At 45.5% G+C, this 25220-nt stretch overlaps 1 protein-coding gene across 2 annotated transcripts in view; it reads left to right on the top strand.

Moving 5' to 3' along the window:
* The first annotated feature begins 2762 nt into the window (after nt 1–2762).
* STON1 (stonin 1) overlaps nt 2763–25220 on the top strand; it is a 65141-nt gene continuing 42683 nt past the window's right edge. Inside the window, exons 1-2 of one of the 2 annotated variants that reach the window (XM_058428747.1) lie at nt 2763–2938; nt 3433–3549. The gene's annotated coding sequence lies outside the window, so the exon portion shown is untranslated. The remainder of the gene's footprint in view (nt 2939–3432; nt 3550–25220) is intronic. The other variant, XM_032176388.2, reaches the window with a different exon arrangement.

Below are 25220 nucleotides of genomic sequence, written 5' to 3'. Positions count from 1 at the left end.
CCGCCTCAGCCTCCCAAAGTGCTGGGATTACAGGCATGAGCCACAGTGCCCAGCAAAAAAGCTGTAGTTTGAATGAGTGTTATAACGTAAACAGAGATTTGCTGTTGCCAAGTTTTGAGAGAGGAATGTTCCTACGAAGCATTTAGTTCTCAGCGTGTCCCTCCCCTTGGATGTATATTAAATGATCCTGACAGCTTCAGCTGACATGAGTTTTGAGGAATTCCAAGCTAATCTATTAGGTCGTATCTACAGATACTTTGGGGATCTCTTGTTAAACAGTTGGGAAGTTCTAAATATTTCCATGAAAAAGTTGCCAGGAAAGAGCAATCTGCTAATAAAAAGGAGAATGACATAGTTTGAGGGTCTACTTATTGTAAAGCAAGAGAAAGAACAGTACTGGAGTAAAATGAGGTCACAGCTGTGATGAACGGCTGTGGTGGCTTAGCTATTGAGGCCAGGCTAAGCTGTTTACCACCAGATTTTGATACAAAGGGACACTACCAGAAAGGATCCTTTGGAAATACGTGGTGGAGTTGCAAGAAATAAATCTTCATTCGTGAAACTGGCAACCTTTGGGGCAATGCTGAATCACGCAGAGGAGGAAGGCCTGTCCTTTGCAAAACACAAAATGGTTTGCAACCAACTGTATTTAGTCTTTAGAAAATTATGGGCCTCCTTGCTTTGCAGAAGGGTCAGAGTTTCCAAAAGAGATTTCTTTCACCAGGTGGCTACCCACTAATAAAGGCCATACTGCTTCTTTCAAAGATGACAGAATTTAAAAGGTGCATCAGAACTCTGTAAATGCAATGATGATTACTGTTTGTCAAATGTGTCGTTGCTTCCTGCATGAGTCCTGTCTCCAGTTAGCTGTGGCAGTTTCTGAGATGAGCTGGCCTCTGTGGAAGACCCACTGGTGAAAGGTGGGCTGGACACAGGACCAAAAAGGTTCAATTTAGGGGTTCAATTTGGGGACCCCAAAATGCCTGCGGTCAAAGCATGAGGACAACAAAGAGTTGCCACTTCTCTTTTTCTTCCCTTCCTCCTCCTCCTGCTTTCTGTGTCCTTCTTGCTCCACTTCTCTCAGCTCCTTACCAGAAGCCTGACTTACTAGGGTCTAGTACCTGTCTGTTTCCATGGAACAATCTCTGACAAGTTAACCAGACAGTCAGCTGACTTCCTATTCCCTAGGCTCAATTGCCCTTCCTCAACTCAACCATTACTGGAAGGTAGCTGGAGGAAATGAGAAGCTGAGGAGAAACCAGTGCCTTTTTCTGTGTTTAGGATATATTAAGCATAAGCACAATTAGTAGTTTTATCTGTGAATAAAAGTATCCTAAATGGATCCTGGCTGTGTGATTTCAGGCTTTTGAGGAGTGCCCTCTGGGAATGTCAAGTTTCATTCCTTAAAGCCCTGAGGGCAGGTTCTTAACACTGGCTGGGGGTCAAATAGGGTACTGACTATATTTCCATTTCACCAGGGAACTCCAACGTCAAAAACAAGGCTACACCTGACAGAACATTTAAAAAAGAATTACACTGCTATGCAAATACAAGGAAGTGTTCACTCATTTTCACTAACTCTGGGTGCACTGCCTATGAGTTAGCCCAGCTCTTCAAGGAAATTTATGATTAAAAAAAAATTCGTTGCCTTTCCACCTTCCAGCATAGTACTTCAAGTTGAGATGCTCACCGGGGCCTCCTAACCCCTCTCTTTGGATGCAACCCCTTTCTTCCCAGGTAGTCCATTCTGCAGGACTGTTAAACCAGTATTTCTTATTTGCCATTTCGAATCCTCAAGGATTCACTGGGTGCCTACTGTACAACTTCGCTTGAAAACTTTCAGAGATTTCCTGTATTCTGCTTCATGCCCAGCTCCACCTTCCCATCTAAACATTGCCCACTACCCCTAAGCCTTCCAGTCTTGCCAACCTCCAAAGCACCATGCCATGGGGCCTAAAATGCCCTCTTCTCTCCCCTCTGAGCCTGTTCAAACTCAGCTTAGTCTCTCATCCTGGGTTTTGGTGTCCCTCCAGGGTAAAGGGGTGGGGAGGGTGCCTTCATTCTGACTGGCTCCTAGTGAGGCAGCCCCACTGGAGGAAGAGGCTGAGATGCCAAGTGACTTGCCTAGAGTCATTTGCCAGCAGGTGATGGAATAGGGACTACGACCCACCCTGCAGCCTCTCCTGGGAGGACAACGCCCCTTCTCCCTCTCCATGCACTCTTGAGGCAGCACAGAGGAGGCATCTGGACGCGTTTACCTCTTCCCCACCCTCACAGCTTGGCCCTCACTAAGCTATCTTGTGTCCTTCCTCCTGCTGTGATTGATTCACCCAGGAAGGTGGGGCTTCATCTTTACCTTTCAAAAGTAATTCTTTAGTCCTCCTAATTACAAGGTGGGGGGTGGGGGGTGGGAGTGGGGTGAGGCGGGGGGTACAAAACAAAACAAAACTCCATGAAGCAACTTAGAAAGCACGACAGCAAAGGCCCTCCATCATCCCCACCCAGAGGTGAGGACAAGGTCTGGGGGTGCTGGGTGGCTTCAGACCTTCCAAGGGTCCAAGGTATCTGCTTCAAGAGGGCATCGAAACGTAACTCATATACTTACCCCTCCCTGCCCCCCGACTTTTGCAGGAGGGAGCGCTCTCCCCTCCTCTGGGAGGCTGGAGACTCGGGGACAGAAGATTCGCTGGAGGGAAGAGAATGGAGCGTCGGACACCAGAAAAACTTTGGGGGATTCGGGGTGAGAAAGAAGGCGTGAAGAGAGAAGGGAGGCTCAGCAGGGGAGGAGGGGCGGGGGCTGGAGCGGGAGGAGTCACTGCGCCGCGGCCGCCCCTCCCCGCCCTCCACTCGGCGGCCCCGGGCCCTCCTCCCCCTCCTCTTCCTCCTCCTCCTGGTGTGGATGGCTGCGGCCAGAATCGGAGCCCCAACCGCGCTGCCGGTGAGTGACCAGCCCCGGGGGACAGAGACGGGAGGCCTGGGACGCCCCTCTCCAGAGTGGGGCCTCCCGCCGTCTCTGGGAAAGTTTGCGGACGCCCCGGGACGCGGGTATCTCCAGGGCCGCTCGGCGCCTCCCCATCTCCCCGCGCCCGCCCTGGCCGCCCCCAGGGGCGCCCTGGGGCCCGCAGAGGGGTGGCCCCCGGCAGGGACTCCTCGGCTTCACTCTGTTCTGAGACTGCTGCTGGGACCGGGGTCCGACTCTAAAGAGAAAACTCAAACAGCAAAAGAAGGAATATCGACTCAGTTCCGTGGGCGGGGGCCGGGGCTCGTTCTCACCCGCGCGCGGTCCCTCGACCTCTCGGACCCGGGCCACCAGCTCTGCGCCGTTCACGCCTCCCTCGGGGCCTCTGTGTCTCTCTCCCGCTCCCGGACTCCCTCCTCCTTCTGACTGCTGTTATTTGGGCTGCTGCCCCTCCCCGCTCCCTGGTACCTCAGCTCGGACCTCAGCCGGTGCCTGCAGCCCGGAGTCCCCTCCTGCCCTGGAAGGCAAGGAGTCAGGCCACGGGGCCACAGCCGCGGGGGCCACCACACTGGCCCAAATATTTCCTGCAGGTATGACCATTCACTGGGTATTGGGGTTGGGTCCCTTGGACCCACAAACTCGTGGGTACAGGGAAAAATTAAAATATATTCCTCCTTAGGATTGTACTGCTTCTGTTGGTTTGGCATTTTTTTATTTTTAACTCTTCTAACTGTGCTTTCTTCGAATAATAATGATACTTCATGTAATTAGCGTTTCTAATATCTAAAGACAGAAGAAGGAAGAAAACAAACGGAAGAGAGAGAATGCTTGCTAAAAATACTCATTTTTTTACTTCAGTCCACACTCGACTGTTTTCCTGGGGGATAAAAGTTCAGTGTAGCTTGTTTTCAGGCTAACCGCAAACACGATTACAGCCTCCTCCAGGCTAGAAGTTTTAATTTGCCTGAGATGCACCACACTGTTTGTTGGTATTCCCAGCCTGGCATTCCCGTCTGCATAGCTCTAGTCTCCCTCCCAACTCCCCCACCCCCACTTTCTTTCTTATAAAAGGGAGCTGTGAAAACAAGGCAATGGGAGAGGCTCAAACGAGCTGGACCACATAATAAAAACAGCCCTACTTATTTTAATCCTGAAGCTGTGGACTCCCCTGGACTCTGATTGGGTGGAAGAAATGTTTAGTTCATTTGTGTGGTTTTTCTGTCAGTAGTTATTATGGTTGAATCAGTGTTTCCATGACAGGCTTGCTTCTCTGGGCACGATGGGGAGCCTGTTAATTCTCGGATGGGTCTGGACAGATCAAGTCTGCAGTCTGGAGAGATTTTTCAGGGCTTGACCTGGGCTGATATTGCAAACCTCTGCACACTCACTCAGAACCAGAGCAGCCGGGAGCAGCCTGAGCTGGAGTTTTCTTCCACATGATCTGGGAAGAAAAAGCTCTACCAAGGAGCGAACTGTGTGAGCATGGTTGCTGGGGGATGTTGAATGTTTTACGTTTTCAGGAAGAACACACTTCTCAAAACTTTAGCCATTCCTGTTTCTATACAAACAATAAATGTGGTTGTAACAAATGTAGTAGATCAGATTCTGAACAACCCCTTAAAAAACAGGTCCAAGTATTGAACCATTTGGAAATACAGATTTTATTTGAATTCTACTGGAAATAAAAGCGTTTATGTTAAAAAGGATGTAATCCACTTCTCTCCACTGATTCAGTTTGACAGTTCCCCATTGGTATGAATCAGTTAGGTTTTATTGTGGTCTCAAAACATCATTAAGGTAGGGCATGGGGGCTCATGCCTGTAATACCAGCACTTTGGGAGGCTGGGGCGGGCAGATCACTTGAGGTCAGGAGTTCGAGACCAGCCTGGCCAACCTGATGAAACCCCGTCTCTATTAAAAATACAAAAGCTAGCTGGGCCAGGTGGCGGGAACCTGTAATTCCCAGCTACTTGGGAGGTTGAGGCAGAAGAATCGTTTGAACCTGGGAGGTGGAGGTTGCAGTGAGCCGAGATCGCACCACTGCACTCCATCCTGGGTGACAGAGCAAGACTCTGTCTAAAAAAAAAAAAAAAACAAAAAACAATAATTGATAGGCAAGTGTTGTGACTGTGATTTCCATTCAAAAAGTAAGTCTGAAAAAAAAAAACCAAAAAAAAAAAAGTAAGTCCATAAATTCTGAGCTTGTTTGGCCCTGTTGCTTAGAAAAACAATGTACTGTGCTCAGATAAAAATCTTCAGTCTCTTCCTCTTCCTGAGAATTTTTAATAGTGCATTTAATATCCTGTAAGTCAACCTTATACTGTTTAGAGAAAAGTTGCCTTTCTGCTTTGTCCAGCTTTTGCACTACCTCATGAAATATTGTTAGACTGGATGATTTGCCATGGGCACAAGAGTCTGCCCAGCAGTCCGAGGAGAGGCTGGGGATGTAATGAAGGCCACGGGGCCTGGACCTAAGGAGCAGGTGGTCTGTATGGTGAGATGAAGGCTACATCCCCAGACAGCCACAGAAAGCAGCCACTGATCATCTGGACAGGTCAGATGAGTTGGAAATATCAATACATGAAGTGTGGGACCAATGGAGAGCAAGGAAGGCAGAGGTGGTTAAGAAGCAAAATGATACAAATAAATAAAAAAGGAAAAGGCCAGGCACAGCGGCTCGTGCCTGTGAAGTGCTAGGTGTGGTGATTCATGCCTATAACCCTAGCAGTGTGGTAAGTGGAGGCCAGAGGATCACTTGAGGCTAGGAGTTAAGACCAGACTGGGCAACAAAGTGAGACCCCATCTCTTAAAAAAAAAAGATGGGCCGGGCGTGGTGGCTTCCACCTGTAATCCCAGCACTTGGGGAGGCCGAGGCGGGCAGATCATGAAGTCAGGAGTTCGAGACCAGCCTGGCCAACATAGTGAAACCCCGTCTCTACTAAAAATACAAAAATTAGGTGGGCATGGTGGCGGGCACCTATAATCCCACCTACTCGGGAGGCTGAGGCAGGAGAATCATTTGAACCTGGGAGGCGGAGGTTACAGTGAGCTGAGACTGCGCCACTGCACCTCAACCTGGGTGACAGAGCGAGACTCCGTCTCAGAAAAGAAAAGAAAAGAAAAAAAAAAGATGTAGGCCGGGCTCAGTGGCTCATGCCTGTAATCCCAACATTTTGGGAGGCCACGGCGGGTGGATCACCTGAGGTCAGAAGTTCAATACCAGCCTGGCCAGCATGATGAAACCCTATCTCTACTAAAAATATAGAAAATTAGCTGGGTGTGGTGGCAGGCACCTATAATCTCAGCTACTCGGGAGGCTGAGGCAGGAGATTCGCTTGAACCTGGGAGATGGAGGTTTCAGGGAGCCAAGATGGTGCCACTGCACTTGAGCCTGGGCAACAAGAGCAAAACTCTGTCTCAAAAAAAAAAAAAAAAAAAAGAGAAAAAAGATGTAAAATAACCCAAAGGAATACTCTGGCCTTTTAAAATCATGTTGTATAAGAATGTTGAATTACATAGGACTTTTTTTTTTTTTTTCTGAGACAAAGTTTTGCTCTCGTTGCCCAGGCTGGAGTGCAATGGCGTGATCTCGGCTTATCGCAACCTCTGCCTCCTGGGTTCAAGCAATTCTCCTGCCTCAGCCACCCAAGTACCTGAGATTACAGGCATGTGCCACCACGCCCAGCTAATTTTGTATTTTTAGTAGAGATGGGGTTTCTCCATGTTGGTCAGGCTGGTCTCGAACTCCCGACCTCAGGTGATCTGCCCGCCTCAGCCTCCCAAAGTGCTGGGATTACAGGTGTGAGCCACTGCGCCCAGCCTGGGGTTAATTTTTAAAAGCAAGTTATAAAATAGAAAGCACTATAATTTTACTCTTTGAAAATACATCCAGAAAATACTGGAATTATGTGCATCAAAATGGATGGTGAGAGTATAGCTGTTTTTTTATTTTCTTCGTACTTGCATTTCTCAACTTTTATAGTAATAATAGCTAACATTTACTGAGAACTAAGCACTTACATATGGTATTTCATTTGAAAACTCTTTGAGGTAAATATTACTATTATTTTCATTATGGAGTTTCAGAAACTAGAACCAGAAGGGTAACTCATCCAAGGTCACACAGCCACTAAGTGCTGGAATCAAGTGTTGAATTCAGGTCGGTGGCTAAAGTCTACGCATCTCTATCACTACTGTCTACCATCTCCCTGCACATGTATTATTATTATTATTTTAATTGTAAGGAATAAATAGAAAAGGAAAGGGAAAATGTTTCATGCTTTAGTAAGAACTGATGGGCACAGTGGCTTATGCCTATAATCTCAGCACTTTGGGAGGCTGAGGTGGAAGGATCACTTGAGCCCAGGAGTTCAAGTCTAAGTGGCACAAATTAGTCAGGCATGGTTGCACATGCCTGAGTCCCAAGTACTCAGGAGGCTGACCTGGGAGGATCACCTGAACCTAGGAGATGGAGGCTTCAGTGAGCTATGGTCGCGCTACTGCACTCCAGCCTCGGCAACAGAGCGAGACCCTGTCTCCTAAGGGGGGGTGGGGGGGGGGAAGACAAACAAAAACAAAAACACACTGATACGTAAAATGTAAAATGCCTCCCATCTCTTCCGGCTCCCCCAGTCACTTCTCTTTAGAAGTCTTTGGTAACTGCTCCAGATTTAGAGGTAGCTCACCCCTTCCTTGCAAACCAGTTCTACTCACAAGAAGAAGCCAGAATTCCATGGAGACTTCCTGGCCAGCCTGGAATTCCAGGAAACTTATGGGGTTCTGGAGCAGTCCTCAGTACAAGGCAAGATTTTTAAAGTAGATCAGGCAAATTATGTCTTCAGAGCTCGGCAGATTACAGGGTGTCATTGTTCTTTGCAGAGTCAGGAGAGTGTGATGGGTAGAAAGACCCAGGGAAAGCACCCAGGCTCAAATGTACCTGTGTGTTACATGGAATGTCAGGGTAAGTCAAGGGTTTACCATGGAATAAGAAAGAGAAAAAAAAAAACCTCATTGCTGGATGCTTGTTACTATGAGAACACAACAATAAATTATCTTTCGAAAGCTTGCCTATGTGGATGATCCCATGCATTGGTGAGTTTGACTGATTGGCTGAGACGGAAATATTTAGTGTGAGTGATTCTGGGGAGAGCTCTGGGAAAAAATGCCCACATCCTGTACTACCATGTCCCCTCACAGGCAAGCAGCTCCTGGGGGTCACTCATCCATTCTCTTTGTGGAAGGTACCTTGAGATCCCCAGAAGGATCAGCATTCTTAGAGCCCCTGGCCCATCACATAACAAACATGCCTTAAGAAGAAGGCTTTCAGCTGGGCGCGGTGGCTCATGCCTGTAATCTCAGTACTTTGGAAGGCCGATGCGGGGGGATCACCTGAGGTCAGGACAAGAAGTCTGATCACAAATGATTGTCATTTTATTATAATCTGCCTTCTCCCTGGTAGCTTTTAAAATTTTCTCTAAAATGTTCCACAGGCTTGTCTAGGTATAGATTTAGAAAATTTTATCCTACCCAGCAGTCAGTGAGCATTTGTGATTACACAAATTTGTGTAGCTGGGCACGGTGGTTCATGCCTGTAATCCCAGCACTTTGGGAGGCTGAGGCGGGCTGATCGCTTGAGCTCAGGAGTTTGAGACCAGCCTGGGCAACAAGGATGAGACCCTGCCTCTACAAAAAATATAAAAATTAGCTGGGCATGGTGGTGTGCCCTGTGGTCCCAGCTACTTGGGAGGCTGAGATGGGAGGATCACTTGAGCTGGGGAAGCAGAAGTTCCAATGAGCTGAGATCAGGCCACTGCACTCCAGCCTGGGTGACAGAGCGACACCCTGTCTCAAAAAATAAATCAAAAAACCTAAAAAACAAATTTGTGAGGATTTGTGATTACCCAGTGAGCTGTGTGACCTTGGGCAAGTTGCCAATTTCTCTCAGTCTCCTCATCTATGCAATATAAATAATGATAGTATCTATTACAAAGATATTGTGAAGCGATAGTGCATGAAAATGTTAGAATAGGCTGGGTGTGGTGGCTCACACCTGTAATCCCAGCACTTTGGGAGGCCAAGGTGGGCAGATCACCTGAGGTAAAAGTTCGAGACCAGCCTGGCCAACATGGTAAAACCCCATCTTTACTAAAAATACAAAAATTAGCCGAGTGTGGTGGTGGGTGCCTATAATCCCAGCTACTCGGGAGGTTGAGGCAGGAGAATAGCTTGAACCTGGGAGGCGGAGGTTGCAGTGAGCCGAGATCGTGCCATTGCACTCCAGCCTGGGTGACAGAGTGAGATGCCATCTTAAAAAAAAAAAAAAAAAAGAAAGAAAATGTTAGAATAGTACCTGCTATATAAGGAAGAACACAAAAATTGTTAGCTATTATTACTTTTTTATTTTTTCAGAATTTCTGGGCCATCTTGGATTTGACCAATTTATATAAACGTTAGTTTGTCTAGTTGCACACACACAGAAAATCCTGTTGAGATTCTCTTTGAAATTGCATTCAATTAATACTGACATCTTTACAATGCTGGCTCTTCCTATCTTCTCCTTTTATTCAGGTGAATGATTACTGGTGATTTCCCCTGTAAATGTCTTCCACAACTTTTGCTGTATTTATTTCTTATAGATTTGGTTGATATTTTAAACAATATCTTTTGTCCTAGTATATTCTCTAGTTTACTTGCTGGCCCATAGAAACAAACATTGTTGATTTTTGAATTTTGTTTCTTTACCCAGCATCCCAGCTGATTCTCTTATTAGTTCTAATAGTCTGCATATAGATAGTTCTTGAATTTTCTATATAGACAATCATAAAACAACGATAATTTATCTTTTCCATTTCTGTGACTCCTACATCTTTTTCTTACCTTATTGCATTGGGGTAGATGGTCCAGTACAGTGTTCAATAGAACTGTGATGACAGGCACCCTTGTCTTCTTACTGTCTTTAACTTTAACTGTTCTTAAAGTTTCTCCATTAAGTGTGAAGTTTGCTTAAGGTTTCAGTAGATAGTCTTTATTAAATTAAGAACTTTGCTCTATTCTTAATATTTTTTAACAAGGTAAAAATTATATCATGACAGTATAGATTTTACTTAATGCTTTAACATCTTTTTCGTAACTATATGAGATGATCATTTTTTTCTTGATATTACATTGTGATGAGGGTATTAATTATGTTGAAACATGTGTACATAAATATACATATACAGGTATATTATTCTGTAGGGAATCAGTTGCTAGTATTTTACTTAGGATTTTTGCAAATGTTCGTAAGTGAAGTTGTTCTAGAATTTTCTTTTTAAAATATTGGTCTGGCTGGGTGTGGTGGCTCATGCCTGTAATCCCAGCACTTTGGGAGGCCGAGGCGAGTGGATCACCTGAGATCAGGAGTTCAAGACCAGCCTGGCCAACATGGCGAAACCCTATCTCTAGTAACAATGCCAAATATTAGCCAGGCGTGGTGGCATGCACCTGTAATCCCAGCTACTCAGGAGGCTGAGGCACGAAAATCGCTTGAACCCGGGAGGCGGAGATTGCAGTGTGCTGAGATTGTACCACTGCACTCCAGACTGGGCGACAGAACAAGACTGCATCTCAAAAAAAAGAAAAAGAAAAAGAAAGGAAAAAAAAGAAAATTGTTCTTATATTGTTTGGTATCAAGCTTGTATTGGCCCTATAAAGTAATCATAAGTATATGTCTTTCTTTTTCTTTTTTTTTTTTTGAGACAGAGTCTTGCTCTGTTTCCCAGGCTAGAGTGCAGTGGCATGATCTTGGCTCACTGCAACCTCCGACTCCTGGGTTCAAGCAATTCTCTCACCTCAGCCTCCTTAGTAGCTGGGATTACAGGCACGTGCCACTATGTGGGCCCAGTTAATTTTTTGTATTTTTAGTAGAGACAGAATTTCACCGTGTTAGCCAGGATGGTCTTGAACTCCTGCTCTCATGATATCCCCGCCTCGGCCTCCCAAAGTGCTGAGATTACAGGCATGAGCCACCATGCCTGGCTGGCATATATGTTTTTCTTAACTAGTTTGTAAGAGATAAAGATTATCTGTTTCTTAAAATTTGGTAAAACTCATTACGAAATCATCTGAACCACTTATAAAGGGCATATGGGTCAAGTTTTTGGTGATTCAGTTTCATAAATGATTAGTGATGAATTTAGGTTTCCTATTCCTTCTTGATTCAGTTTTGATAATTTAGTTTAGATGATCCATTCATGTGTTCTTAGGCTTCTTAGCATAGTTTTTCGTAATTTTCTCCTAGGGTTTTATAAATATTGCCTCTATCTTTTTTGTTTTTTAATTTTTTTATTACCTTTCCTATGGTGCTGAGAATCTAGCTTATATTTCTTATTTATTTAAGACAGAGTCTCACTCTGTTGCCCAGGCTGGAGTGAGTCGTGCGATCTCGGCTCACTGCAACCCCTACTTCCAGGGTTCAATAATTCTGTTGCCTCAGCCTCCCGAGTTGCTGGGATTACAGGTGTGCGCCACCACACCCAGCTATTTTTTTTTGTATTTTCTGTAGAGATGCAGTTTTGCCATGTTGGCCAGGCTGGTCTTGGACTTCTGGCCTCAAGTGATCTGCCTGCCTCAGCCTCCCAAAATGCTTGAATTACAGGGATGAGCCACTGCTCTTGGCCTATTTATTTATTTTTTAGAGACAGGATCTTGCTGTGTCACCCACTGCTGGAGTGCAGCGGCACCATCATAGCTCACTGCAGCCTCAAACTCCTGGGCTCAAGCTATCCTCTTGCCTCAGCCTCCCTAGTAGCTGAGACTACAGGTGCGCACCACTATGCCCAGCTAAGTTTTGTATTTTTTGTAGAGATGGGGTCTTGCTATGTTAACCAGACTGGTCTGAAACTCCTGTCCTTAAGTGATCCTCTTGCCTCAGTCTTTGAAAGTGTTGGGATCACAGGCATGAGCCACTACTCCTTGCCCTTTTTTTATTCTTAATATTGTTTATTTGTGCCAACTCTCTTTTTCTTTATTAATATAGAGGTCTACTACTTAATCTTTTCAAATAAACAGCTTGTTCTTATCTATATTTTTTGTTTTTCATTATTTTTACTTTTATCTACATTTCTTCTGTTTCTAGCTACTTGAATTCATGCCTAGCTTACTTTTTGTTTTTCAGTAAATTTATTTGAATCTATAAATTTACCTCTAAATACTGCTTTAGCTACATCATATGAGTTTTAACCCATGTGTGGTGTTATGATATATGTTTTCTTTTTTGAGATGGAGATGGAGTCTTGCTCTGTCACCCAGGCTGGAGTGCAGTGGTGTAATCTTGGCTCACTGCAACCTCTACCTCCTGGGTTCAAGCGATCATCCTGCCTCAGCCTCCTCAGTAGCTGGGACTACAGGGGCATGACACCACACCAGGCTAATTTTTGTATTTTTAGTAGAGATGGGGTTTCACCAGGTTGGCCAGGCTGGTCTTGAACTCCCAACCTCAGGTGATCCACCTGCCTTGGCCTCCAGAGTGCTGGGATTACAGGCATGAGCTACCTTGCCTGGCCCTTTTTTTTTTTTCTTTTTTGAGACAGGGTCTCAGTCTGTTGCCCAGGCTGGACTGGAATGAAGTCGTGTGATCATGACTTACTGGCTCACTGCAGCCTCGACCTCCTCGGCTCAAAGCCATCCTCCAGCCTCAGCCCCCACAAGCAGATGGAACTACAGGCATGCACCACCACGCCTGGCTAATTTTGGTGTTTTTGTAGAGACGGGGTTTCACCATGTTGCCCAGGCTGGTCTTGAGCTCCTGGGCTCAAACGATCCACAGGCCTCAGCTTTCTAAAGTGCTGGGATTACAGGCGTGAGCCACTGTATACATTTAACCTTATTTCTTGCATGTACTGTAAGCCTGATTTCAAATTTTATAGGCCACTCATTTTCTACTCTTTGCCGAAGCAGATGACAAGCTTTCTGGCTGTTTTCTCAGATTAGTAAATGATGTTCCTCTAGACCTATTTCACATATGGAGCAGCTTTTTATGACCTCCAGCTTTTTCTAAGTACCTCACTAACAGCTCATGGTGTAAGGTGACCATCTCCTGGACCCCCTCACTGCATGTATGGTCATTAAAGCCCCAGCTCCCAGCTATTCAGGCCTCTTGCTGCTGTGGATTTCTCTGTGAGCCCCTTGGCCTCAGCTTCCATGCATTGACCTAACTTTCACTTCCCTCTATTTCTGGTACCTGGACATTTCTACTTTATCTAGATTTTAGATGATATTTTTGTTATCATATTTTTGTTCAGTGTTTTGAAGTGTTTGGATGGGAGGATGTGGTGTTATGATATATACTAGTTTTTGTCCGTGGTTCTTGGCTCATAACACCCCACAGCCCTTGTTACAGTTTTTGTTGTTATAATATTGGATGTGTTAGGCCTCAGAGGCAGCCCTCTGACCTTCTGCCCTCCTTTCCCTTACCCCAAGGCAGGACTCTAATGTTCCGCCTGTGAGAGTGTTGCACCCAATGCCCTGGAGGAAGGAATGCTGACATTGTGAAGCTTCCATAAAAACCCAGGAGGACTGGGTTCATGGAGCTTCTGAATAGCTGAACACAGGGAGGTTCCTGGGGGATGGTGCACCCAGGCAGAGCATGGAAGGGCTGTGCCCCTTTCCTCATACTGCCCTACACATCCCCTCATCTGTTTCTTTCCCAGTATTCTTTATAGTAAACTTCTTAGTAAAGTTACTAAGTAACTTTCCCTGAGTTCTGTGAGCTGCTCCAAGCAAATTCGCTGAACCCAAAGACGTTGCTCTTGAGCCTCCACTTAAAGTGGGTCAGTCAGAAGTTCCTGAGGCTCAGACTTGTGACTGGCATGTGGGGAGGCGCAGTCTTGGGAACTGAGCCCTCAGCCTATGAGATCTGACACTATCTCAGAGTAGATCGTTCATTAGAAGACAACCAGCTGGTGTCTGTTGCTTGGTGTATTTGGAAAAAGCCCCCACACATTTGGTCACAAAAAGTCTTCTTCTGTGTTGGTTATTATTATGGTGTGAGAGTAGAGGAAAAACATGGTTAGAGAGTTTTTCCTATACAGAGGGATATTTCTACCCAATCCGTCATACTGACAGGTTCTTAACTCCTAATTTAAAAGTTTATTTTGGGCCGGGCACAGTGGCTCACGCCTGTAATCCCAGAACTTTGGGAGGCTGAGGCGGGCAGATCGCTTGAGGTTGGGGAGTTTAAGACCAGCCTGGCCAACATGGTGAAACCCTGTCTTTACGAAAAACACAAAAATTAGCTGGGCATGGTGTTGTATGCCTATAATCCCAGCACTCAGGAGGCTGAGGCGGGAGAGTCACTTGAACCTAGGCTGGGGTGGAGGTTGAAGTAAGCTGAGATCCTGCTACTGCACCCTGGCCTGGGAGACAGAGTGAGACTCCATCTCAAAAAAAAAAAAAAAAAATTATTTTGTTATATGTAAAATAGAATACAGCGAAGTAGGCCGGGTGCAGTGGCTCACACCTGTAATCCCAGCACTCTGGGAGGCTACGGCGGGCGGATCACTTGAGATCAGGACTTCGAGACCAGCCTGACCAACATGGTGAAACCCCGTCTCTACTAAAAAAAAAAAAAATTAGTCAGTCATGGTGGTGCACGCCTGTAGTCCCAGCTACTTGGGAGGCTGAGGCAGGAGAATCACTTGAACCTAGGAGATGGAGGTTATAGTGAGCCGAGATTGCACCATTGCACTCCCTCCATCCTGGGTGACAAGAGTGAAACTTCGTCTCAAAAAAAAAAAAAAAAAAAACACACACACACACACACAAACAGAATACAGCAAAGTAAATACATGTACATTGGCTCCTGCATGTGAAATCTCCTGCTAATCTCCTGCTACTAAGAGAATGCGGCAGAGAAGAATTCTGAATAAATAATACCGTGTGCCACTGCCACCATCTGGAACCCTGCACCCTTACTGTGGTGTCTCACTCTCATCTGGCCAATGTTTTCAGTCCAGAAGAGATCTGAATTTCCCAGCCATGCTGCTCCAGTCCCTAAATGCTGTCCTTTAGATTCTCTATAGTAGATCGAAACCTCATGCTTAACTAGCATCTTAACTCACATCTATGTTGAAAAGAAAAAACATGTGGAAAAGTTCCTGTTGTCCTTGGATATGAAGATGATGTTCTGTTTCTGCTGGGCATGCATGTGTACGTGTGTCTCTAACAGTGCAGAGGTTTACATTGAGCAATTGATTCTTTACTTGTGGCTGATTCCATCTCTGGGAATGTTGATCAATATCAGTGGAGCCTATTTATAATGCTGAAAGCAGTCTACACAAAGATATTTTCCCATAGCCCTTGGCCTTCTCCTCTGGCCCTTTTAACAGCTTTATCAGTGTCCCTCTATCAGTGACAATGGGAAAGAAATGGGCTTTGGAGTCAAGCAGATCTGGGTTTGAATCCAAGCTTTGCCACTAATCGGATATGTGGCCTTTGGCAAGTTACTTAACACCTCTGAGTCTAAATTGTCTTCTTTATAAAACAGTAATAACAAAATCCACCTCAAAAGGTTGTTCTGAAGATCAAGTGAGATAACTGGAAATAATATAACCTTATTATAAGCATTATGTTAATGCTCACAAATGTTAGTTTCCTCCCATTATCTCCACTCTCCTACTCTTATTCTTTCAAAGTAGAATTGTGCTTCAGGAGGTCTAATCAGGCTAGGCGTGGTGGCTCAAGCCTATAATTCCAGCACTTTGGGAGCCTGAGGTGGGTGGATCACTTGAGGCCAGGAGTTCAAGACCAGCCTGGCCAACAATGGCAAAACCCTATCTCTACAAAAATACAAAAATTAGCCAGACATGGTGGCACATGCGTGTAATCCCAGCTACTCAGGAGGCTGAGGCACAAGGATTGCTTGAGCCTGGGAGGTGGAGGTTGCAGTGAGCCAATATCGCACCAATGCACCCCAGCCTGGGCAACAGAGTGAGACTCTGTCTCAAAAAAAAAAAAAGAAGGTCTAATCAGAGACACTTTTGGGGAGTGGCCATGGTTACTCCTAATATCTTGACTTTTTTTTTTTTGAGATAGAGTCTCACTTTGTTGCCCAGGCTGGAGTGCAGTGGTACGATCTCCACTCTCTGTAACCTCTGCTTCCCGGGTTTAAGCGATTCTCCTGCCTCAGCCTCCTGAGTAGCTGGGATTACAGGCACCCGCTACCATGCCCAGCTAATTTTTGTATTTCTAGTAGAGATGGGGTTTCACCATGTTGGCCAGGCTGATCTCAAACTCCTGACATCAGGTGAGCCGCCTGCCTGGGCCTCCCAAAGTGCTGGGATTACATGTGTGAGCTATTGCACCTGGCCATATCTTGATGTTTTTGGTAATCAATTTAGATTTATTTTGGGTGAATTTCCTGAAACTTTTTGGACAGTCAGTTTATTTTGCTTCTGTACCAGCTGTTATAGCCCTCTCAGCCTATTGCTGGATCTTTCTATAGAGTAGCTATGTTGTTACTTAAGAACCATGTCCCTCTTAACCAAAAATATCTCTTTGCCTCATTTGTTGGTGCTCCTGCCTTTTAGGAGATAAAAACTCTTTATTTCATTTTTAAAGATAACTTTTTATTTTTGTTTTTTTTTGAGATGGAGTCTTGCTCTATCACCCAGGCTGGAGTGCAGTGGTGGGATCTCGGCTCACTGCAACCTTTGCCTCCTGGGTTCAAGCAATTTTCCTGCCTCAGCCTCCCAAGTAGCTGGGACTATAGGCATACACCACCACGCCTAGCTAATGTTTGTATTTTTAGTAGAGATGGGGTTTCTCCGTGTTGACCAGGCTGGTTTTGAACTCCTGGCCTCAGGTGATCTGCCCGCCTCGGCCCCCCAAAGTTTTGGGATTACAGGCGTGAGCCACCGCTCCTGACAACGATAACATTTTAAATGAAAAGACCCCAGAGAGACTATGTAACATGTAAATATAAGCTAGATCCACTTCTGGGACTAGGTTTTCCCAGGAGGGATCATGAAGTCCCCAAGTGATTGAGGAGTAGGTGGGGGTAGGGAATCAACAACGGGTGGCTGGAGGAGATAGAAGAACTGAAGGTATCTTTTTGAGAATTTTACAAGACCTAAAATCTGCCTGTTTTACAACAGTCATTTATCTGGGCCCTGTGGAATCTGTATTTGGCTCAGAGCATGTTGCTTTTTGCAAGTGTCTAATCAGAAATAATAATGATGATAGCTATGACTATTGTTTTTTTTTTTCCTCTGGATTTTGTGTGTGTGTGTGTGTGTGTGTGTGTCTGTCTAGATCTCTGATCATGACTTCTTAAGTAGAGGAAAAGACTATCATGAAAATAAAACATAATTGGATTTATGGATTTGCCTTCATGTAAATATTTGTGGCTCAGAGCACAAAAATAGCTTTTCCATTGCAGAGCTAAGTCAGGAGTTTCATGAGAAATTGAGCATTGATGATCTAATTTAAAACAGCTATGGCCCAGAAAGTCAGATTAAGGGCTGATGCATTGGCCTCTGTTTATACCTTTCAATGTTTTCGTCCTAGCTTATGGTAACTCATATTCAGGGACAGTTTGGAGGGATGATAAGGCCATAAGTTTTTTTTTGTTTGTTTTCGTTTTTCTGTTTTGTTTTGTTTTGTTTTGTTTGAGACAGTCTTGCTCTGTTGCTTAGGCTGGAATGAAATGGCCTGATCTTGGCTTGCTGCAACCTCTGCCTCCCGGGTTCAAGCAAACCTCCTGCTTTAGCCTCCCGAGTAGCTGAGATTACAGGCACCCACCACCATGCCTGGCTAGTTTTTCTATTTTTAGTAGAAACGGGGGTTTCACCATGCTGGCCAGGCTTGTCTTGAACTCCTGACCTCAAGTGATCCACCTGCCTTGGCCTCCCAAAGTGCTGGGATTACAGGTGTGAGCCACTGAGCCCGGCCATAAGGTTTGAGACTACAAACCTTGTTTTTGTTGGCCTCAGTTTAGTGTTAACACGAACGTAGAGAAAAATTTTAATCTCAATCCTTTGCAACCAGGAATCCCTCCTAGTGCAGCTCCACGTCTGTTGCTCATTTGTGGCTTGAGGCAGAGCCTTATACATTTTGTGAAAATCCCGGTGATTCTTGTTTGTCTTGGCTGCAGCAGAAGGTGCCTAGTTGAGGTCATTCTTAGTAGAACACTGGTGGTCAGGTGCTGCTGATTTTCAGAAAAAATTACCTTGTTTAAAAAAATGTGATCAGGCTTTCCTGGGAATTGTCTGCTAGGCCCGGACTTGCCTAGGTCAACGTTTTTATTCAGTAAGGCAGAAAATTGTCGTTTTAGGCATCTGACATCATCTTTATCAATCATCTGACTATAAACTCCAAGTGAGAATGGCTTTATAACACACGTGATGGGGTTTTGCCAGCTTTCAACAGCCCCTGCTTGTCGGTATTGGCCTCCTCCTCACCCACATATTCCCATCTCTGCCAGATGTTCTGACTTAACTGCTCACATGTGTGCACTCGCACGGGCGCACAAACCCCGGACCAGCCATGTGTCCCTGCTACAAACTCCTGCCCCTAGCGGCTGGCTTGCTGTCTAACCAGAGGGGCCATCTTGCCATCATTCTATCAAGGGCTGCCTCAGTCACTCTCTGCCTTTGGAGACGGAGACACAGAGAATCTCCTCACCAGACAGGCACTGGCTCCTTTAGTGGTTTCCTCATCTGCCTGTGCTCCTCACTCTCCATGGCTATGTATCACCTAGTTCCTTTAACCTTATCCTTCCTGGAACTTTTCTGTTTGTCTTCTGATTTGTTACTTTGCTTGGACTTGACTTCTCGTTCCTTCCCGGCACTGACCTCACTTTGTTTAGGACTTCTCTACCTCCACTCCTTTGTGATGTATGTGGCTCATGCATTCAGCCCCCACTTAATGAGCAGCTGCTCTGTTTCAGGTACCTACATATCACAATTGGTCGTGATGCTAAGGCTGACATTACTTTCTGGGGCCACCAAGTCACTGTGGAGAATGATGAGGGTGATGTTGCAGTTCTACAAAGCTTTGGGGAAATTTCCCCACGCCATGAGAGATGTATATGAAAAACAATTCTTTCTCTCCTCTTATATTTCATACTTAAAAAATAAATGTGTAGGGGCAGAGTTGTCAGGTTTCAACCCTCATGTCTTACCTGAGTTCCTGCCATAGCCTCCTAGCTGACATTCTTGCCGTTGGCCTTGCCATCCTCCGGTCTGTCCTTCACTCTTTCTAAAATTCTGATTTGACCCTTTTTATTGTCTCTTTTAAGTCTTTTCACTGCATCCTCATTTTCTTTTGGATAAAATCAAGCTCTATCATGAGACAGAATGGCTTCTTCGACCTCACTTGCCTGTAATTCTCTCCCTGTGTCACCTGCATTAACTTCTGGCTCCAGCTTGGCTGTCTCCCTGCAGTCAGGCTCTCTCCTGCCTCCCTGTCTTTGCACACACACTCAGCTCTTTGCACTCTGTTCTGCCTGAGCATATCAGCCTTCAAGATTTAGCTCTGAAGCTCATGTTTCCATGAGGTCTTTGGAGTTCTCCAGGACCTGCAGCTTTGTCCCCCCATCACAGTTATGGACACTTGCCACCATCATTCCTGCCAATCTTGATTAGGCATCTGGCTTTGTGTCACACAGAACACTGGATTTGGTTTTCTCATATGAACAAAGTACTTCAGAATTGTCTCCTAGACAGAAAATGCCCTAAGCTAAAGGACTATGATGTGTTTTTACTTGCAGCAGTGTGTAGCATAAAGAGTTCTCAGTTATTGCTATTGCTGTTGAATGAATGCATGGAAGAATTATTATTTTTAGAGATGGGGGGTCTTGCTATGTTGCCCAGTCTGGTCTCAAACTCCTGGCCTCAAGCAATCCTCCTGCTTTGGCCTCCCAAAGTGCGGGGATTACAGGTATGAGCTGCTGTGCCTGGCCATACAAGAATCAACTCACACACACCTTTCACCACACTGCATTAACACAAGACATAGGTCCCAATGCACAGCTTACTTCAAATCTTACTGAGAATATTTACAAAGCACATAGTAGGTGCTTAGCGAGTTTCCGTTGAGTCAAATAAAGAATGAATGCAGATCCACACAAACTATGGAAAATTTACTCCAAAATATACTCAGAAGAGAGGCATAATGTAACGTTACTTCCTTTTAACTACAGTATAAAGAATATGGGGCTGGAAAATAAGATTAGAGCTCATGTTTGTCTTCTCAGCTGTGTTACTCCAAATGAATCAGTTGATCTCTCTGGACTCTTATTTCCTCATCTCTCAAATGAAATGTTAGAAAAGATAATATTTAATGCTCATTGAACATTCTAACTTAAATCATTATTAGGCTTAAAGTCAAATGACCAGTGCTTTACATTAAGTGGCATGAATTTGGGACTCTGATTTTTAGGCCTCACCATGGAGCGTGTTCGTGACAGGCCCTTAGCACTGGGAAGAACTGCAAAGATGAGACCAAGAGATGGACCAGCGTTTGCCTAAAGTGAGGCAGGAGGCCAATACCTAGTTGTTAAGCAAACACAGAGCTACAGGGCATGGCCAGGATGAGAAGCCCTGAGGTGGGGACAGCAGTCAGTGTCCCATGGCAGTGTGGGGTCAAAGCTGGCCTGAGATCACCAGGAAACAAGTGTGAAAGTGGGCTGGGCAGGGATATGTGCTTTCAGGGATGTGCTGAAAATGTGCCCTGCTCTCAGGGAAGACTTCCAGAAATCTCAGTGCAAGCCGTCAATGCCAGCTGTTTGTCTCAAGTTATCTGAAGGATGGCTAAGTGAAAGTGTTTAGATTTAGTTGATGTCTCCCGGAGCATAGATAGAAGCCAGGAGGAGGTTAATTTGTGGTTAATAGGAAGGGGAAGAGTTTAATCTTGTCTACATGATAATGAGATGAACTCACTTATACAGTAATGAGGTCTCCTTCATTGGAAGAGTTTACGCAGCACAGGGTAATTCCTCATCAGGGACGTTGTTAGGGATTCCTGAATTGTGAGGGTTGGACTAGATGTGTTTTAAAGTTTTTTTCTGCTTATCACGTCCTTACCAATTCAACTCTAGGTAAACACTTTCAGGTCCCGTAGCCCTTCCGTTTGTGAAATGATCTCAGTATGCCCTTATGTCCTGGTGACCAGCCTTTGGTGACTCTTTAGTCTTTGACTGTCCCCCTTAAAGCAGAGCTCCTTGAATGGGACCTCATGTGCCAGGATGTGGCTTGGCCAGGGCCTTTCTAGGGACATGACACAATTTTTACAGGTAGTGGACTTCATTTATTATTTCCTCATCTATTTTCTCGCTCTGAGCTGAGCTGTAAAAGCACATAGCATTGAGCCTCAGCTGCTTCTGGTACGTGCTTAAGCCACCTCAGGTGATGGGAGACTCCCTTTCCTTCCATTCCACTTTTGTCCGCTGGGGACCCTGGGGTAAATGTAATCTAGACACTGACTCTGAGGCTCTGTACTGGGAACTTCCATGGCATTCCATTCTTGCTTTCTCAGGAGCCTCATAGTTTACCACAAATGCTTGCTTTCTCTGTCTTTTATTTCTTTTCTTCTTTCATTTTTCTTTTTTTTTTTTTCTTTTTTTCTTGAGACAAGTCTCCCTCTGTCACCCAGGCTGGAGTGCAGTGGCGCGATCTCGGCTCACTGAAGCCTCCACCTCCCGAATTCAAGTGATTCTCAAGCCCAAGTCTCCAGAGTAACTGGGATTACAGGCGTGCACCAGGATGCTCGCCTAATTTTTGCATTTTTAGTAGATATGGGGGTTTCACCATGTTGCCCAGGCTGGTCTTGAACTAGTGACCTCAGGTGATCTGCCTGCCTCACCCTCCCAAAGTGCTGGGATTACAGGTGTGAGCCACCATGCCCGGCCTCATTTTTCTTTTTTATCTCTTCTTTCTCAACTCTCCATGCCCACTGAATACTACAACATTTTTACTGCGCAGTGTTTTTCTTTTCAAACTCTTGGCCCTCTTGGTATCTGAGTGAATAGGAATGTGGGCGGCTTCTAAGCTCCTTTGTGCACATGAAGAAAAATGCCGAGAGAAGTTAGTGACTTGCTTAATTTACTGGCAGAGTCAATGAGCCCGGAACCCAGATTTCTGGACTTCCCTCACAGCCTCTGTCTTGGAGAACACAGTACATTTGCTAATAGCACTGGAGTCACAAAGAGCAGCAAGCTGTTTTCCCTCTGTGTGGTCATTGTACCAAAGAATTTATCCGGGAAGAAATCCCAGGCCTCCACAGACTCAGTAAGACCACACTGAAGTAAACTAAAAAGAGTAACAAGAGCAGCAGAATTTATCAAGTGCTTCCTATTTTTCAAAGAAACTTTCAAGTCCGTCACCTTACATGATGCTCCCTGAAGCACCTTAAGGTAGAAGAACCCATAGGAGCCTCCTTTTGTAAGTAAAGGTCAAGGACGGAGTCCAGGCCTGGGGTGGGTAGAGGAGGCTGCTGGTCCACAAACCTTCCATGGAGCAATGCTTCAGAAAACCAGGGAAAGGGAATGAATGAGTTGTTTCCATCTGGTATCAAAGGTGTGGGGGCCCTGAGGACAGACCTAGGGTTCTGGTTTGTCAGTGGTTCAAGAAGCATCCTAGGCCGGGCGCGGTGGCTCACGCCTGTAATCCCAGCACTTTGGGAGGCCAAGAAGGGCGGATCACCTGAGGTCAGGAGTTCGAGACCAGCCTCGCCAACATGGTGAAACCCCTTCTCTACTAAAAATACAAAAATTACCCGGGTGTGGTGGTGGGCTCCTGTAATTCCAGCTACTTGGGAAGCTGAGGCAGGAGAATGGCTTGAACTCAGGGGGGCAGAGGTTGCAGCAAGCCAAGATCGCCTCACTGCACTCCAGCCTGGATGACAGAGTGACTCCATCTCAAAAAGAAAAAAAGCAGCCTAGTTCCAGGTTTGGAGGTAGGAACTTGGCTGGGGGTGGGTGGGGTGGTGAGGCTGACTCTTGTCCTCAAGATCAGGCCAGCTCCAGCTGAGCAGGTTGGGAGAATATAAGTCCAGACAGGAGGGAAGAGTGCTGGCTTGGGAAACCAGTTGTTAAGACATGGGACAGCAGGGCAGTGGCCCCCTGGGCAGTGAGGTGGCTTCTGGGATCTAGTAGATGCTCTAGTTGGGGATTCTGAAGTGTGGAGCAAGACTTGCTTTCCCCACATGGGAGTCTTGTCAGAATCTTAAGTTATTCAGTCATTTATTCAGCAGCTATCAACAAGCACTCAGTGAATATAAATATATCTCAAACATATTTATATACTGGGTGCGGTGGCTCATGCTTGTAATCCCAGCACTTTGAGAGGCTGAGGGGTGTGGATCACCTGAGGTCAGGAGTTTGAGACCAGCCTGATCAACATGGTGAAACCCTTTCTCTGCTAAATACAAAAAATTGGCTGGGCATGGTGGTGCATGCCTGTAATCCCAGCTACTTGGGAGCCTGAGGCAGAAGAATTGCTTGAACCTGGGAGGTGAAGGTTGTAGTCAGCCGAGATTGCACCATTGCGCTCCAGCCTGGGCAACAGGAGTGAAACTCTGTCTCAAAAAAAAACAAACAAACAAAAACCCCACATATTTATGGTGTTTCTTATGAGAATATATATGTGTGTATACACACACACACACACACACAAACACACACATATGTATCTTATATTTATTCTTTTTAATGCACATAACCAAACCATGGGAATACATATTATTCTCTATTTTATGGATTAGGAAACTGAGGCTCAAGGATGATAATTGGTTAGCTCAAAGTCCAAAGTTCCTGTTTTCTGAATTCTTTCACAGGTGTTTATAGCTGCTTTCCACATGTTAAGCAGTTCCTAAATTTCAAGGTGTATGCCTGAAAGAAAATAGAGAAAAACACCTTCAGAGTTATTGCTCAAGGCATTACTTTATCTTTAGGACTGGAAAACCTAAACACATAACTGAAATTCAACTTGAATCCTTTTTGTTCAACCTCCAAGTGAACAATTGTATCGTTGGCATTCACTCTTTTTCTTTTCTTTTTACTTAAAAAATTTTTTTTGTAACTATTTTTTCTTTCTTTTACTGGTTTCTGTATTTATTATTATTATTATTATTTTTTCAACTTTTAGATCATTTTAGATCTAGGGGGGTACATGTGCAGGTTTCTTACCTGGGTGGCATTCACCCTAAGCCAATCAAGAACAACTTCTTCTTAAACCAGGAATTAACATCTATGCTCTGGTGTGTCCTGACCTGTGTCAGGCACCCTAGTTATGTGGCCAAGTGGAACGTTGCAACAGGGAGAATGGGTTGGGCTATAGATGGGTGTTTCCTGGGTAAGTTTGTTATGGGTGAGAGGCTTGGGGACATAGTGCAATGAATCTGAGTCCTGCTGCAGTGAAGGAAGGTCATGCCCCAATGCTCCCAGGGCTGGGGTATGCAATTGAGCTCATGGTACCCTTCCCTACTTTCCATGGCCTGTGCCATGACCAAGGGCCAAGCCCCTCTGCCCCTGCCCCCACCCCTGGCCTTGTCCTGTTGGCTCAGCTTGATGCCCTAGATATCTTCCTAACCTTCAGATGGTAAAGCCTCTGCCTCCTGTGGCTGCCTGCCTGAATTTGGGGGCAGGGGCGCTTTGATGGAGATCCTGAGCTGTCTGGCAGTGAATTTTTCTCTGATAGAATGTCCTTTTGCTGCTTCCTCTCCCTTTCTTTCCCAGCCAGAAGCAGCTAGTCTCCCGCACTTTCCTTGGCATGGCTCTTGCCTTGCAAAGAGCACGTAAAAAACTCTGGGATGAGTCAGAACCTGGCTGAAGTGTCAGGTACATTTGCCAAACACTGATTGGACTCCAGACCCTCAACCTATGCCAGGGCGGAGAACCCAGGCATGAATAAGATCCTATCATCCCCTGTGCTGGAGTTGCTCCCAGCCTAGAGACCTGAGGAGACACCCAGCCCACTGTGACAAGTGCTGTTGGGAGCTCCAACCTGGATTCCTGGTCAGTCACCAACTTCCCCTACTCTGAGGGTTAGTTCCTGGTGTCCTGTGTTTTGGGTGGACTCTCCAGGTCCTGACATCTGCCATGGGAACCCAGCTCTGCTTTCCGTGGCTGCATTGCCTGAGGCTCCAGTGATCTGTTGCTGCAGAGCAGCTACTCCAAACTGTTGAGGTTTTCATCAACAAATGAATGGATAAACAAAATGGGGCATGTCCATACAATGGAATATTATTCAGCCTTAAAAAGGAATGAAATATTGATGTAAGCTTC

This window comes from Hylobates moloch, unplaced genomic scaffold, assembly GCF_009828535.3.
Source record: "Hylobates moloch isolate HMO894 unplaced genomic scaffold, HMol_V3 SCAFFOLD_15, whole genome shotgun sequence".
Taxonomy (NCBI): Eukaryota; Metazoa; Chordata; class Mammalia; order Primates; family Hylobatidae; genus Hylobates; species Hylobates moloch.
The sequence above is the reverse complement of the archived record's forward strand: the minus strand, read 5'-3'. Positions and strand labels throughout refer to the sequence as shown.